Consider the following 17,487-nt stretch of genomic DNA (forward strand, 5'->3'; position numbering starts at 1 on the left):
TTGAGAAATTGAGAAGAACTTTTTGAGAATAGCTTTTTAGAAATTTTTTTACATGTTGAAAGATGGAGGAAAGATGGGGAACGAATGAAGAGGAAGTGAAGGGGAATTAAGAGGAAAATAAAGAGGTTTATGGCAACTGTGATTTCCGAGAAGTTTATGGAGAATATAAAGATTTATGGACGGTTTTTTAATAGGGTAGAGTAAGGGTTTTATGTGTAATTTATATTGTTTGTTGTTTTATATGTAACTAGTTTTGTGGCCCGTGAATTTCACGGGATATTTTGTTTTTAGTGTGATGTTTTTAGTGTTTCTAGTAATTGATACTTTATAAAATACAAATCACATAGTAAGATTACCTCATGAATAATTCATGATAGATCGTGTATTAAAAATACAGGCATTGACATGTTAACATAAAGATCAAAGTCGATAAATTAAAGAGTGCTATTTTTTCAAAGCTAAAATGATGAAAAAAAGTTAAAAAACCAACAAATACCAAAAAAAAATGCGAATTTAACAAAAATAACCCAACCTTTGATAAGTCTTCCAAAAATAACCCGACCTTTTAACTTAAATAATAATAATCCAACCTTTGTATTTTGGTCACATAAATATCCCAAAATCTCAATTAAACAAATTTCTACCAAATATTGATAAATGATATTTGTAAAATAGTTTCATAAATCTTTAAAGTCTATTTTGTGATATCATATATAAAAAAAACTCATAACCAAAAAACTGGAAAAATTATAATTTCTTTAGTTTGTCAATGGAAAATTAATTATAAAACAAATATATAATTTTTTTTGAAAAGAAATAACAAATAACATAAATTTTAAATTTGTGGAAATAGTTATGCGAGAAATATTTTTGATTTTTTAAACCGTGGATTTGAGGAAACAAACAATTTTTTAAACATATAATTTATTCATTTTGGGATTTTGAACAACAGTATAATATTTTTTCAAATTTTTTTCCATGCTTCAAATTGTTCTTAAATAAATTTTTCATAATTTTGTATAATTACTTATGCAAATATATGGTCAATAAGTTAATGGATTGATTAAATTATTATTTTTCGAAATATAAGTAAAATGTTGGGACATTTCTGTAACATAAAAGCAAACGTTGGATTATTCTTGTTAAAATCAAAAGGTTGGGTTATTTTCGGAATACTTAACAAACGTTGGGTTATTTTTGTTAAATTTGTCAAATAAAAAAAAGGGAGAATGCACATGGTGCCCTTGAGATTTGCCATTTTGCACGATATACCCAAAATTTTGATCCGGAACACTTTAAGAGGTCATAACTCGTGTTTAAGAGATCGGAATGTGACGGTTTTTTTTCATATCGATCGTCTTTTCGAGAACTACGATTTGGAAAAAAAATTGTCGTATTTGGATCCCGTGGCTAAGAGTTTTAGTATGTCAAATTTTTTTTTACCGAACAAACTTTGAGTAACCATATCTCTTGGTAACGAATTCCAAACTTGAATTTTTTTTTTTCAAATCGTAGTTCTCGAAAAGACGATCGATTTGAAAAAAAACCTCGTCACATTTCGATCTCTTAAACACGAGTTATGACCTCTTAAAGTTTTCCGGATCAAAATTTTGGGTATATCGTGCAAAATAGCAAACCTCAAGGGCACCATGTGCATTCTCCCAATAAAAAAATACAGTTGAAAAAAAAAAAAACTAAAAAACTATTACTCATTCACGTTGATGTCGTCAATCTTACACTTAGTTTTTAATATATAGTTCTTTAAACAATCCTAATATTTTACTTCTCCATATAGTCTTCTTTTTCCAATGAATCGTCCCTATAAAAAAGTAACTCAGTAATTAGTGCGAATTAACCAACAAAACAGCGGGATTTGTTTTATAAAATATTATCGTTACTAACTTAAACTTCCTCTTAAATAGAGAAAGAAAGAGGGAATAGGAATGAAGTCTTAGAGATCTAAGTATGTTAACTTTTGAATAGGTCAACACCACAAATCTTGGTAGACCCTAAATGAGAACAAAACAAATACATACGATGAAGTTGAAAAATGTGATCAAAACTTCATACCAATGGAACTTGCACTAAAAAAGAAATAAATTAGTGACACATTTAGTTCTACTAACAATAGGGATGAGAAAAATTTTGGTTTATAAATTTTGCCTTCCAACAAAAATATATAAACAATTGAGGATGCGTTTATGACTTTTGAGCATTATTTTTTCATTATTATCAAATTTAATATAAGTATAAATATGAATTAAGGTTCATGACTTTTGAGTTTTGAGCATCATTTTTTTTCATTATTATGAAATTTAATATAAACATAAATAAGGAGTAAGGAGAAATGGAATGTATAAGGTTTGCTTGATTACTAATAATTATAATTTTTATTTTTTTTACAAAATCTACTTTATACAAGAGTGGTTTAAGATATTATCGTATGTAATTAAATATGACATATAGATTATGATAGATAGTTTGACTTGCCTTTTAATTAGATTTATAGATTATAGATTTTTTATTTAGATTATAGAGTTATAGATTTTTCTCAGTATTATGAAGTCTAATATAGACATAAATATGGTGTAAGGAGAAATGAAATGTGAAAGGTTTGCTTTATTATTATCATTATTTTACGCAATCTACTTTGCATGAGAATGGTTTAGAAATTATCTTCCGAAATTAAAATATGACATGCAGAATAATAATGGTAGATAATATCGCTTGCTTTTTAATTATCTTATGGAATTAAAGTTAAATAAATAGGTAGATTAATAATCAAATTTATGAGAGGAAAATAAAGAGTTTATATTAGTTTTTTAGTGATTGCATCTACTATTTTTTTTAATTTTTTTGGTACTTATAAACATGTGACAATTTTGGAGATAATTAACTTGTTAATACATAGTTTTGCCTTTTTATAATATTGTATAAAAATAAATAATTAAGTAATTAATATAGAAGAATTAGTATTAACCTCTATAAAAATGCCATGTGAATTAAAATTAAATGTTTTAAGTATCCTTTTAATTATATTGTATAGATAGATAGATTTTACCTCAGCTTCGTGCCTTTTGTATTTCCTCCCTCTTCAGATTACCCACGTGATGCTTTGTCTTATCTGCATTCACATACATTTTCCGATGCTTTAAAATTCATATAAAAAATATATTGACCAAAAGGTAAAACATCAACATGGCAAAAACTCCACAAACGAATCAACATTGTCACATTTAAATCATTGAAATTAAACCAAATGGGAAACATGAATTTAAATATAAATCAAAGGATTTATAAAACCAATAACATAACAAATTAAAATATACTTTATTGGACATAACAACAACAATAATCAATATACTCTCCATAATCAAATAAATAAATTAAACCATAAAATATAATCCACAATTTAGAAACTCATGGGTAAATGAGCAATAGATTTTAAATAAATATTGTGAATAGAAACTATCATAGGTATTATAGGTTTTATAGCCATCACACAACATAGACTCCCATATTTTAATTTTATTTTTAATTTATTTTGTGATATTATTAAATTAGATAATTGATTGCTGAGTAACTCAAGAGGTGAATTAAATAGGGAAAAATGTTAATGAAAATTATGGGTATTAAGTACTATAAAGAAATCTAATCAATTTATTAACATATTATATTACAAAAATTAATTAGATAGGAAGAAATTTTAATTAATTTGGTTGGTGTTAAGTATTATGAAGAGTTTTAATCAATTTAATATAATGTTTAATTAAAAAATGAATTAAATAGGAAAAAGTGTTAATAAAAATGGTGGGTGCATGTTAAGTAATATGAAAAGTTTTAATTTATTAAGATGGTTTATTACCAAAATTTCAATTAATATGTCAATTTTAATTATAAATTATGACATTTATTAATATGTTTTTATTACAAAAATTCAATTAAAATGTCAATATTGATTATAAATTATGAAATTTTGATGTAAATTTGTAAGGGTTACATAAATTAAATTAATTTATAAAAAAATGAATTAAATCTATAAAATAAGACAATTACGTGGCAATGAGTTTTGATGCTCACATTTACGTGGCATTTACGTGGCATTTTTGGATCCTGCGTGGCTTTGTCTACGTGGCGTTTATTAGTCATTTTAGGGCAGATTTTTAATTATATTTTATAGATTTATATGGGCTTTTTTTTTGACGGTTTTTTAATAGGGTAGAGTAAGGGTTTTATGTCTCGCTTTTTAAAATAGGGTTTTTTTTTTAATTGGCTACTGCAATGGGTATTGTGATGATTGTGTTTTTGTGGCAAATTGCAATATTTATGGTGAAGAGTGCAACCCAATTGTAATCACGTTTTTTGTGGAAAATTGAAATGTGAATGGTGAAGAATGGAGACATTACTCACTCGTTTCTTATGGGAAATTGGGTTCAAAAGGCTATAATTTGAAACGTTTTTTATGTGAATTTTAATCAGTCGTTTTTATGGAAAATTGGGGCAATAATTTTACACGGTTTTTATGTGTATTATAATCACTCGTTTTTTATGGAAAATTGGGTTCAAAAGGCAATAATTTCACACGGCTGACATGTCAGCTGACATGGCAATGGGGTTAGTTTTGATTGGCTGAGAAAAACTGAAATTGTGAGAGTAAAGGAGAGGCCTTGTAGAGTACTTTTCTGAAATATTGTTGCGCTACGTCAGCGGTTTTACATTATTCTTGGTTTTACATTATTCTTTTATATATATAATGATGGATTCTAACTCCATTACAACCCCCTAGAATCTCATACCCATATTCTTACCTTTGATATGAAACTCTATTCTTCCTTTTTATAATTTTAAGATGAACCAAACAAGATTATGAGGAAATGGATTTAGAACCCCATACCCTTATGGATTCATATATATTTCAATCCATTCCATTCCATGCTATTGAACCAAACGCCCCCTAAAGTTATCCGAGTCGAGTCCGAATCCGAGTCTTTAACCGAACCATGTTCATCCAACCCAACTCAAATTCAGATGGTATCGGTTGGGTTAAATGAGAAATTTGTGTTCTTGCTAAGTTAGACAAGTGCGAGTATGCCCATGACTGTACTAGCTTAGAACCCGTGTAAGATTGTACGGGTACATATAGATAAAATATAAAAATAAGTTTTAAAATTTGTTATACTTAAAATATTGTATATTAATGATTAATAGTTACCATCGTATCGTGAAAACATGCTTAAACTTTTGTCACATATCATGCGTATACCCGTGTTTCATAATTTTGATTTGAGCTTCTACAAACCATAACTTTTATCCTATGTGTCATAGATTCATAGGGTATTAATAATTTTAAATGCAAGTAAATTCTACTTATAAATGATACGTATTGAAATGTTTATACATAATTAAAGATGAAAATAAGCAAATTTTACAAACCATAATCCCTATCCTATGTGTCATATGTATTGAAATGTTGCATTCCAAAATGCTAGCCATGACTATATTGAAAGGTAAATTCTCATTTAAGAAGGATATATACCCATGTGGGGGGGGGGGGGAATAAGACAAAAACAGAATACATTGAGAAAACAAAAGATTTATCTTATATGACCATGTTGGACGATATTTGACCCGTTTTATTATTAAGACATATATCTCCGTCATAAGGAAGGCTAACTGCATTTCAAGGCAATGATACGGGGCAAAACCAAATAGATCTTTGGTCGGTAGCTTATCATGTCAACGGGAAAAATAGATTTTAAGAGTAAGAATAAGAAGATAAGTTAAAATGGGTAAACTCATATTTTGAGAGTCGCAGCATAAAGATGTCATCAAAACTCATTCATTTGATAATATATTTAAGAATTGAAAAATTATTAACTGTGTATAATTTCTTCATTAAATTCTAAATTATAATGTTTTAATCAAAATAAAATAAAAGTGGTACGTAATTATAAAATACGGAGTACAAATACTAACACTTTATGATAAAAAAAAAATCACTAAAAAAAAGATTTCATGGTATACTCAACTTTTTTTTATTAGTTTTGTAGTTTAATTTTTTTTTCTCATATCAAAATACAGAATTGAAATATGAAAAATTACGATATAAATTTAGAACGGATAAATAATACACACTAAAAAAGTAAAAACTCTATAAATACTGCGGATTTATTGCGCGGAATCTATACATACTAAAAATTAAAAACTCTAATTATTTATGAAGAAGAATAGAAAATTAAAACTCAGAAATAATGGAAAATGTAGTGAATGATATAATAATAATGTTATCATCACAATTAAATAAAAAAAGATGTTAGAAAGAAAATGGAAAAGATTTCAACATGTTTTGGAAAGAAGAGGGCCATATAAAATGCAATAATAGGAAGTGTTATTAAAGTATTAGTATCAGTTTATGGTTTAAGTTGGCGGGGAATTTTTTAATGTGAGAGTGACATAGGATGATATCAACGGTTATTCTTTTATAGTTTTATTAGGAATAGTTTTCTGAAATTTATACTCAAATTTGACATGTACTTTGTGGGATTATCCTAAGGTAGGATATTAATTTTACGTCTCATTCAAGTACAAAGAGTTTGTTATTTGAAATGATTCTCAATGGGAATATTGTCTCTAAAGAAACAGTGGGAGTAGAATATTATTGAAAAGATCAAAATTCATAGGAATTCTCATCAAATGTTGATGGAGATGGCTAAGATCCATGAAAAGATATAAATGTACCACCTATGAATAAACCTGTATAAGTTTGACCTTTAAGCAAGCAATAATGAGCTCCAACTCAAAAAGTGTAAAGTGGCTAGAAGCCATGAAATTCAAAATGGTTTCATGTATCATTACAAAGTTTTGGACTTAGTGTGACACCCCCATACTCCAAGTGCCTTACCAGGACCACTTAAGGTATGAGAACGTCACCATCTCGGTTACCTGATGCAATGATAATCAAATGACAATGAAAAAACATAATTTAAATAACAATATAGTTTAAAGTGATTACATGTTCAACACCAAAACTGATAAACTGAAATACAAGGTTCTCAGACGGTCTACTGATAAAACTATCAAAGCTATAAAACATCGTCGACACAATGGAAGACTTCTAAACGCCACGTGATGACTCATCCGGCTATCCCATACGCGTCATATCATACCTGCTCAATAACCGCTCACCACCCCCGAATGGATCACCACAGTTTTTAAAACATTTAAACGGGTCAGTACTAATTACACAATCAAAGCCCACCTTTGAAACAATCATACAAACGACTCACACACAATCCCAGTCTCCATCTCCAATCACCTCATAATTGACTACACACTAAAGTGTGTAGCCCCGCCATGAGTACCCATCGCAATGAGATACTCCTCGCCGCCGGTGGGGGACCGCAGCCGTTCCCACCTAAGCCCCCCTTATCTCCATCGAGCGATAAACCCATGTTCATTAATGTGCACATCCCTTCTGTGGCGGGTTCCACAGAAGGCGAATCAAGGGCGTGAAGCCACTCCCGCAAGTGACTCCACTCAGCCAGGGACGCACCCCGAAGAACGCAGACAGATAAACAGCAACCACAATACAACATCAACAACCGTCTGAATCAATCAACAATATGAAATCACAACCGTCTTAATCAATCAACAATCACTAACTACAGCACAATCACCACACATATCATGTAACTAATATTGAGTAGGGAAACCCTACCTGGAATGCAACCACCATAGACGGTCTAGCAGCTAATCAAAATCGTTCTTCAATACAATCACCTCCTGTCAAACATACAATCATACAATCAACATCTAATAGACACAATACTCCCAAAACCCCCAAATTACCCAATTAGGGTTTCAACTAAAATCAACGGATCAACATAAAAACGGTACAAGGATCTTACCCATAATATGACGGTCTCAATGGTATAAAGAACTCAGGATTATGGCGACACAAGCCTTGGAATTTGATAACAATATGAGAGAGGAGAACTACGTAACCTTGTTTTATCTTTTGTGAAGTTTAGAAAAAGTGAAAAGAAACGGACGGATTAAGTTTATATATCTTTCTCACGTTGCTATCAAAACCCGTCAAAACAACCCGTAAAAGTAACTTACTCGATCGAGTAAGTAACTTACTCGATCGAGTGCCCCTTACTCGATCAAGTGCCTCACATACTCGATCGAGTACCCATCAGACAGACTACTGTTTCATATAAAAACATACTTACTCGACAGAGTAAGCCCCACTCGATAGAGTACCCATAGACATAGAAAACCGTTGTATTACAGTCTTCCCTCCTTAAAAGGAACTTCGTCCCCGAAGTTCAACCCATACTCAAAAACAAACAAACATACTAACTCGATCAAGACACAATAACGCAACTAAGAACTCAAAACAAAACTCCAACCTACCAAACATGAACTCGTAACACCAACTCCACCAACTATTCCTACCTCCACAACATGGCTCACGATATCGTATCACCCCATTATATCTCTCTCGACACTAACTCCATACACTACCAACTACCGTCTACAAACGCTGCTAGCTCCGTAATATATCATCCACTAGCAAATCCAATATCAAGACACTCATAGACATCAAACGGAATGTTACATTCTACCACCCTTGAAAGGAACTTCGTCCTCGAAGTTTACTCACACTCCTAAACATCATCATCCAACTGCCAAAACTATCGAAGTATTCTCGCACTCCACGACATCACACCCCTACAAGCACGGTCATGACCTTTAACAAAATCAACCATAACACAAATCAATCTTTTATTCTACATCAAGACTCAAACCCAAATCTACTACAACCTGTACAACCATTAAACTCTCTTTGTCGCATCCTACTCCTCTTAAGATAAATGTTACGTCCTCGTAACTCACTAATACTAGATCCTTAGCTATATCTTCTCATTATCTTCATCACCACCACATGTCAAGGATAACCGCCTAAGACCTCAACACCTATAACCATTCCTATTTCTAAGGCTCTCTTACTTAAACAGTTCTCACACCTCAATTCATTCTGCATTTCATCTAACCAATACCACAAAATCCTTATCATAACCAACACTCCAACTCTTCCACATTACCGCAACACGACATACCTCTCTATATAAACTATATAAAACTCCTATCGCCAAAAGCATAACTCACGATCCACACTTGTTACGTACACTCACACTAGATCCTCAAGTTCTTTTCTTTCATTACCGCAAAACTTATACAAAACTTTACATGAAACTAACTCCCAACACCCTACACTCATTGTCCCAAAATCTGATTATGAACCCCCTGCAGCGTCCATATCAGTACAACTCATGTTCCACAAATCACTTACCATGACTATGTCTACTGATGCCTCATCTTAAAACAAGATCAAAATTACTATAACAACTTCTCACAACTGTGTCCCACCAACAGAATATCACTATACCATGACAACAATGAAACATACCCAACTCTCTTTTTATCATCATTTGTACCCTCATTCCCAAACCGAAACGGTAAGAAACATCAATAAACAAAACAATGTCTATCGTACAAACCGAAACTCTCGGGGAAGCGGCGACAAACAAAACAACAATCTATGTATAACTGATATGTACTTTTGAGAACTCGTGTCATAATCATCTCGCCTACTCCACCATAACCGGTGACGGCATCACAACATCGCCACCCACAGCCACACCGTAGTGCGAAAATACCCGCATCACAACACTAAGTACCGTGCCCGGATCACCACCCGAGGCACAACAACCACATCGATAGACATCACAACTACATACAATTACCATAAACACGGACTCAGAATAACTTTCCAGACAATAAAACTTACTCAAGACTGCTTTACTAAATCACAACACACTATATTATACGGAATAAACAGACAAGAATCTCATGAATACCATCCCTACCTTTTTACGGAATACACATACAAGTATAACCAGTCATGCCAAATCACCCAAACTATCACTTTTGAACACCATTCCATTAAGTTACCGTATCCAACATATATTAAAGAGCATTCAGATAACAACTTTATAACTATCACACAACACCGCTTCTCGTGAGGTCAGAACCTCACACCAACATTTATATACATCTTAGATCCATAATGACATCCAACTAGTCAATCCTGTTCACGTAAGTTACCACTCGATAAAGGTTACCTGTCGCCCGAGCTTAACTCATATGCCCCACATAACATATTTCCCCATTCGCATAACCATCACCTCATCCCAAGTATAACCATACCATTACTACTCAACTACTAGCAACCGCCTCCTATAACCACATCTTATACTTCCTCACAACCATACCTATCAATCTGGTCTCTACAAAATCAACCTCTTTAGAATGGCTATCTTTTCTGCTCATCATCGCCCTTAACCACTAGTGACAACACCTCAACACCACCATTGTTCGGACATCAAGCCTCTTACACTCATCTCTAAACATCACGGTTTCTTTCCTATCTATGGTTAACATCCCAAATAATGAACATCAAATCCATCAACCAAAATTACCTCAACATTATTCCCAATACTATCCTTACTTGTATCGTCATCTAACTCTCCACCAAAAATCTCGTATCGTGCAAATACTCCACCAACTTCATACTCCCTTAATTCCTCGAAACTCATGATTAATCATGTTGTCCTGAAACTTCTGTATAACCATTAACTTACTTACTCTTGATAGTATCATACATCTCGACGATTCCTTACTTTTATGTCACATAACTCCGATGAACATTTTTCTCAGCTTACTTTTATACTTCTTTGCTCTTTATACTCAACAATACCATTTAATAGCTCAACTCCTTATTACTTCTACCTAACCCTTTAGTGCTCCAATTACCTTCTCATCGCTCCAAAACTCAAATCCCATTATTTCATATCGATATCATCTCACTCTTTCTTACCATGGATCTTCTCTTATTATGCTATCACTCACACTTGCCACTAATCTATCTTTAAAATCAACGTTCACTGTTCAAACAATTGCATCTCCTTTGTACCTCTCTAGAAATCAGAATTCATTTCATACCGTTAATTGCCCAAGGAAATCACACACTAGTTTCACCTCTTAATAAACCAAATCTCCCAAACTCACTCACTGTGTACAAATCTACCTCGCGACATGTCTCCATAAAGTTCACTATATACCACTCTTCTCAACCCCTTTAAAACGAACTTTCACTACATATATCCTTAACCCACACGACTCCTAACCATCTCCCTCCATAATTCTTTACACATCTCAAGCTGCCACTATCCACATCCTTACTTTCAATGTTTTCATTCTCACGTTCCTTAGACTCGCATCATCCCTTGCCCATATTCACTTGCTTTTACGTTACTCAACATACAATCATATCACTCATCTCATCTCAGAAAATATGCTCTATGTCTCAATTAAGCCATAACGATCTTCCTTTTCTTTTTCCACTATCTATCACAACCACATATAACTCATGTCCTCCCACCGAACTCATACTCACCACAGGTGCCACTCCTTACATCATAAGATAGGGTAACTTACGTATCAGGACAAATACAGACATAAAACAATGCATAAAGAAACAATATAACACCTTTGAATTAAACCAAATATGCAACGAAGTCAAAAGGTAACCATATGACTCAAAACAGGGGTCACTAAATCGAGTACAGGCCACTCGATCGAGTAAAAGACTTACTCGATCGAGTAGGTGAAGGTCAGAGACACGTAAAACAAATTACCAGGGCTACTCGATCGAGTAACAAGAGGTGCACTCGATCGAGTAAGGGCCACTCGATCGAGTACCCTACGCATTTCTCAGCACTGTCCAGTTTTCGTAAAATGGTCATAACTCACTCGTTTCTTGGTCGTTTTGGGCGTGTGACCTATTGTTAGAATCGTAAAAGAACAAGATATCACCTCCAACTGGAATCACATTAAAATAATTTATACATCTCAAGTTATAACAGTTTAAAGACAACCTCTCTATAATCGAAAAACATAACTACTTGATTTTTACTTCCAAACAACTTAAGCGACCACAAGGTAAACAAAACAACTCAATACTCATAAAACCAGCATCCCTAACCACATGTTACTATCTTCAAAAGCCAAGCAACAACATCCATTATGCACATACATCATTCAACTTACCAAGCATGTATTACCTACATGTTTTTATTCTATAACTTTACGTAAACAAAATCACAAATATATAACATCAAGTCTCCTATTCACATGTTACAAGCATAACAACATTATAAAATTTCTTCCATCATACAACATGATTTATCAGAAATCATATTATCATGCAACAATTATTCATCTTTTTCCACCAATTATTCATGCTCTTACTCAAACTTTCAGCTATATAAACTCGTACAACACTACCAACAACATATATATATATATATACATAACTTTATGTATAATTCAAACCAAACAAATTTCCTTTCCGTATTTCTATATTGCCATATCGTAAAACAACTGCTACACAACTATCATGCTTTCAATTAATAATGTATAACATCACCTCATTATCATCTTTCTCTACACATTCCCCATTTTCCACATACATACATCCACTGATTCATGCCACACATTACTATATAGGTACACAATTCACAAGATAAACACATAGCGATCCCGACTCATATCCCATGGTGACCGGCTCAAAATTTGTAGGGCGAGTTCGCGACTTTAGGACGTCTCCCAAGCCTTTGCATTAGCTCCTACAACTTCTACCCCGGGTTCATTTTAATTTGACTTCCTATTTTCATTAGGTTAAATAGTTACAGGTTTCAGGATCGTCGCTCTGATACCACTTTGTGACGCCCCCATACTCCAATTGCCTTACCAGGACCACTTAAGGTATGAGAACGTCACCATCTCGGTTACCCGAGGCAATGATAATCAAATGACAATGAAAAAACATAATTTAAATAACAATATAGTTTAAAGTGATTACATGTTCAACACCAAAACTGTTAAACTGAAATACAAAGTTCTCAGACGGTCTACTGATAAAACTATCAAAGCTATAAAACATCGTCTGACACAGCGGAAGACTTCTAAACGCCACGTGATGACTCATCCCAGCTATCCCATACGCGTCATATCATACCTGCTCAATAACTGCCCACCATCCCCGAATGGATCACCACAGTTTTTAAAACATTTAAACGAGGTCAGAACTAATTACACAATCAAAGCTACACTGAAACAATCATACAAACAACTCACACACAATCTCAGTCTCCATCTCCAATCACCTCATAAATGACTACACACTAAAGTGTGTAGCCCCGTGAGTACCCATCGCAATGAGATAATCCTCGCCGCCGGTGGTGGGGACGCGCCGTTCCCACCTAAGCCCCACTCATCTCCATCGAGCGATAAACCCATGTTTATTAATGTGCACATCCTTTCTGTGGCGGGTTCCACAGAAGGCGAATCAAGGGCGTGAAGCCACTCCCGCAAGTGACTCCACTCGCCCAGGGGACGCACCAGAAGAACACAGACGGATAAACAACAACCACAATACAACATCAACAACCAAATCGAATCAATCAACAATATGAAATCACAACCGTCTGAATCAATCAACAATCACTAACTACAACACAATCACCACACACATCATGTAACTAATACTAAGTAGGGAAACCCTACGGAATGCAACCACCACTGGACGGTCTAGCGGCTAATCAAAATCGTTCTTCAATACAATCACCTCCTATCAAACATACAATCATACAATCAACATCTAATAAACACAATACTCCCAAAACCCCCAAATTACCCAATTAGGGTTTCAACTAAAATCAACGGATCAACATAAAAACGGTACAAGGATCTTACCCATAATATGGCGGTCTCAACGATATAAAGAACTCAGGATTATGGCGACACAAGCCTTGGGATTTGATAACAATATGAGAGAGGAGAACTACGTAACCTTGTTTTCTCTTTTGTGGAGTTTAGAAAAAGTGAAAAGAAACGGACGGATTAAGTTTATATATCTTTCTCACGTTGCTATCAAAACCCGTCAAAACAACCCGTAAAAGTAACTTACTCGATCGAGTAAGTAACTTACTCGATCGAGTGCCCCTTACTCGATCGAGTGCCTCACATACTCGATCGAGTACCCATCAGACAGACTACTGTTTCATATAAAAACATACTTACTCGACAGAGTAAGCCCCACTCGATAGAGTACCCATAGACATAGAAAACCGTAATATTACACTTAGGTTGATAGCCCGATGGTGCTGTAACCATATAGAGTTTGGATTCTTCTAGCACATGTCAACATACATGAATTGAGATTTGACAGGTATACGTGAATAATGTAGTTTTCCTTAATGGAAATATGCAATAAGTTGTGTCAGACACACCTTGAGATTCACGTTATCAGAGTGTGCTAGGCAAGTGAGAAAGTTTTTGAAACGAGTATCCAGAGGTTGGAATATTCAGTCTCAATAAAATAATTCAGAAGTGTTTTGATTTATTTGAGACAAGGATAATTTTATGTGTACACGAAAGTTCTGGGTATATAATTCGCTTTTATGGTTTGTTAATGACATACATATTAAGGAAACGACATTTTGTTGTCTTAATGAGACTTGCAAAGATGTTGTTTATGTACTCGTATAACGAGTGGATACCAATATAGTCTTGATAACAATTATGGACAACATAAAAAATAATCATTGTAAGTTGGTTACATTGTTATCAATTTCAAATAGACAAGTATGGTTCCTGATTGTGATCTGGATACATTTTGTTTAAATGAAAGTAATTATGTGCTGAAATGGTTTCAAGTACAACACAATGACTAATTTTACAACTAAAACTAGGTAGTATCCCGCGCTTCGCGCGACCTGTTTTAATATTTTATGATTATAATTGAAGAAAAATTATATAATTCATATAACCTTCGATATTTTCTCTTATAAATAATTTTTTCTCAAATTTAATATTTTTAGGTTTAACTTCAATGTTTTAAAATAAAATAAATAAGAGTTTTAATTAAAACTAATAAGTTATAATTAATTATGCATGATCAACGTTTTATAAATAAATTTGTGACCGGTGAAATATCATATTAATCAAAATAAAATTTATTCGAATAATACAACAATCAACAATAAGTTCTCAAATTATATTATTTCACGATACTTTATGTCTCAAATCAATTAATATTTATTCACAATGATGTGAACATAATTTTACGTAATTTTTAATTTCTTATGTATAACATGTGACAATTATCTATCAAACATATAAAGTTCAACCTCAACTTATTCAAATGTTTTGATTGTGTCTTGCATGTGATATGTGTCAAACATATCTAAGAGAAATTTTCACCTTTTGTTTTGGTAAACAATTATATATAATGATGTTTAAGAGTTTATTACCTGTAAATATAATAGGTTGAACTTTCTCAAATATTATTTTTTGATATTTAACTTCAAAGTATTTAAAAGATAACATATAAAATATTTAACTAAAAGTAATACGGAGTATTTGGTTAGTCATAATCAATATTTTACATTTGACTTATACATATTTAATTAAAGATATTAAAGAAAAATGTAACGTGTTTTCTACTTTTTCATGTCGTATAATACTATATTACTTAATAATCATTACTTTTGTTTTGATTATTCAAATGCACTCACGATCACTATATACACACTCGTACACATACTCGTTATCACACTATTGAAACCTATCAAAATCTCATATGTATTAAATTTGTCCAGTATAATTATTTTTCATTCCCAGACTATAAAAACTTATCTCTTAATAGTTTTTTTAAAGTTGTGTTTTTAATATATACAACGACTCTTCCAAATATATTTTTCTTAATGGATTTAATAGTCTAAGTTTTATAACTTTCTCAAAATATTTTTTTACGTAAATGTAAAACATTGTGAGACACTCACTTTAATCATCTCTATATATCAAAATAAATATTTCAATAAATATAATGAAAATTATACTCAATTGAAAGCATTTTTCACAATGAACGTAATTATTTACATTTTAGAATTTTTATCAAAATAACTTTTTAGTAAATTTAGAATCAAATCACTGTAATTATTTAATATAATTTTATAATAAAATTTATTAAACTATAATTAATATTTTGCTGAGATTTATACAACATTTATTATGTTTTTATTTAATTTAATTTGTAATTAATATGTGTATTTAAAAAGGTAAGGTTGACACGTGGCGCATCCACAGCGTTTTTGATTTTATATATATATATATATATATATATATATATATATATATATATATATATATATATATATATATATATATATATATATATATATATATATATATATATATATATATATATAGAAAGGATCATGTAAGTCCACCTTTGTTGGTTGAGTCCATAAGTCTTAATCTAAGCCTTTGGATGAGAAATATAAAGGGGTGAGATTAGATCTAAAAAGGTGAATGAATGGCTCAGATTAAAATAAAATATGTGGACTACAATAACCCTATATAAAGAAAAAAAACCCTATTTTTTTCCTCATTTCCTGCTTCTTTCTTTCTCACTTATCTCTCTCTCTCTAAACCTTTTTCTCTCTACAAACCCTAATCTCTCCTCCCCCAACAACCACAACCGCCTCCTGCCCCGACACCACCGCCCCCTGCCACGACACAATCACAAATATCCACACCCACGGCTGACATCTGCCCCCTGTTGCTTTCGGCCACCACCCGTCACCGCCAATACTCCTCTTCTGCCGCCGCCATTCAACCGCCTCTTTGCATTTTTTTTTTCAGATCTGAGAAAAGGTGGTGATGCCGAGGTGCCTCCTTTCTTTTTCTTTTATTTCAAATCCGGTTCGTGGTGGTTATTGGTGTCATGGTGGGTGGTGGTTAACCGAGTGATGGTGGTATTGTCTTTTTTTTTCAGATTTGTTTTTTTTTTTCGTGTTGTTGGTGGTGGTCAGAGGAGGACCGTGGTGGTGGTGGCGTTGGCAGCCGCGGTTGTGGGTGTGGGTAGATAGGTGGTGGGTTTTATTTTTTTTATTTAGTCTACTGTTTTTTTGTTCCTGATTTCCTCCATTTTTCATGAAACCACGATCTGTTTTTTTTTTTTTTTTTTTTTTTTTTTTTTTTTTTTTAATTTACGGTTGGTGCCTTGGTGGTGGCGGTCACAGGTGGTTTCATGACGGGTTGGGTGGTAGTGGTCGTTATTCATTAAAGTTACAACGCTAAATGTCTAAAGTTACGCTTATATGGACTGGAGTTACAATCGTAACACGATAAAATTACACCTATATTGATTAAACTTCCACCCCATGTTAAAGTTACATTCTTGAAAGACAAAAGTTACACTTGAAAGGACTAAAGTTACAATAATAATGTATATTAATTCAAGTTTCTACCTACAAACCACCATATAACTAAAGTTACGACTTCAACGGCTAA

This window comes from Silene latifolia, chromosome X, assembly GCF_048544455.1.
Source record: "Silene latifolia isolate original U9 population chromosome X, ASM4854445v1, whole genome shotgun sequence".
NCBI lineage: Eukaryota > Viridiplantae > Streptophyta > Magnoliopsida > Caryophyllales > Caryophyllaceae > Silene > Silene latifolia.